The sequence below is a fragment of the Chenopodium quinoa genome, unplaced genomic scaffold, assembly GCF_001683475.1.
Source record: "Chenopodium quinoa cultivar QQ74 unplaced genomic scaffold, ASM168347v1, whole genome shotgun sequence".
Taxonomy (NCBI): domain Eukaryota; kingdom Viridiplantae; phylum Streptophyta; class Magnoliopsida; order Caryophyllales; family Amaranthaceae; genus Chenopodium; species Chenopodium quinoa.
In genome coordinates this window covers 3,998,493-4,000,295 of record NW_018745675.1, presented here as the reverse complement: position 1 = coordinate 4,000,295, position 1,803 = coordinate 3,998,493, and positions in this window count along the sequence as shown.

Sequence of the window (1,803 nt, the reverse complement as noted above, 5' to 3'; positions counted from 1 at the left end):
ACTCTACTGGGAAAAAAGTGCGCCCTTCCAAGGGTACCGGCTGAGGCTTAGGATGCCATAATGGAGCCGGGACTATTTAAGAAAACGACTGAGCCATTAGATGATGGGACACAAATCATTGTCCCTAAATTCTAGGTCCCTCATCCGGACTGGTTCAGAAACGAGGCGTTCCTCTCCGCCTGTGGTCTTAGCACCCTTTGGGACAAACGTAGGTTTACTGCTTAACCGGCATGCTGTGCCGCTTGTATGATTTTTGAATGCTTCTCACATTTTCCTTTGTTATCTTGTAGAAAATGGACTCAAAATGACTCCTCCTGAAATGACACCGGCTAAGTCTGCAGCCGAAGTAAGGAAGGAACAGTTGGAGGCTAAACGGGCCCAACTAGCGGCCAAGGCTGGCGGGGTAATTACCGGCTGACTTCTATACCTCCTGCATATCTTGTTAATTATTTTGATATTAACTTTTGACTTCTTATCTTTTGCATATCAGGAGACCAGGAGAGGAACTCCCACAAACGGCCTCTCAAAGACGAAGGACCTCAACTGACCCCACCTCAACCTTAGCCGGCGAAAGACCCTTGACTGCAAGCAAAAGTCTGCAAACCCCGGGTGGAAGCTCGGGGCCGGCTGGGGCAAGATCTAGGGAGCCTGCGGTTCCTTTAGGCCGGGTGCCTGCTATAGCATCCGGCTCTACTGCGGCTGGGGGTGGTGGCACCCCGCGGCTTGAAAATCAAGGTATGGATTTCACTTTTGACCCCCCCTGGCCGCTTGGGCCAGTTCGAGTCAAGTCTCATACTTCTCAATCAGGAGAGCCCTTCGGCGACCGGCTGAATATAGGGGCCGCCTATGCCCAACACTTAACTAATGTCTCTCATGATACAGATACTGCTTCCCGTTTTCCGGATATGCAGAATTATGCCCGGCGCATGCTGAGGACCCTTACCCGGTCTTAGAGGGAAGAAGTGCCGGGTATCAACCAGGTCAATCTTGACCGAATTAACTCTTCGCTTGCTGAGGTAAATATATCGATTGGGGTAGTTTCTGGTTATTTTGCCAAAAATCGGATGGGGTACTTTTGTGCAAAATTACTCTTTGCTTATGACTGACACTAACTCTTTTTCGGATGATCTTGCAAGCGTTGCTGAGGGTTAACGCCTTGAAAACCCCCTTGCGGAAGAAGCAAGAGGAGGTAAGGGATGCCTAGAAACGGGCAGCCGAATTACTTGATGTATGTCAATACAACTCTATAATGCTTGAAGTCAAAACTAAAGAAAGAGAGATGAAACTGGAGGAACTCATCCGGGAGCTTACGTATGCTGCTTACAATGCCAACAAAGCAGCCGAGGACCGCAAGGTCGAAATAGATCAGCTCAAAGCAGACATCAACACTTTGAAAGAGGCTGACAAGGAGAGGGCTGGTCTAAAGGACGAGGTCACCCGGCTGGGGAATGAGCTGGAACAGGCGAAGGGCGAGCTGATAAGAACCAAAAAACAACACCTGAACCAGCTGTCGGCTGAGCAAAACCGGCTGGTGGCCGAGAATGAGCGCGACTGTGAAGCGCGCATGAAGATGGCATGGTCCATGATCCACCTGGATACCGACTTTGCTTACTTCAACTTGAGGTACAAATATGCTACAGAAGTATTTGATGCTCAAGTTCTCGGGCTACCACAGCCGGCTCCTTTTAATGAGTGGGCCAGCTTGGAGGAGGAGCAGGCGGCAGAGAATGTACCGGGTGAGGCAAGAGAGGCCTAAACCCTGGAAACTCAAGGTGCCCCTGCAGCCGGCCAAGACCAGCCGTC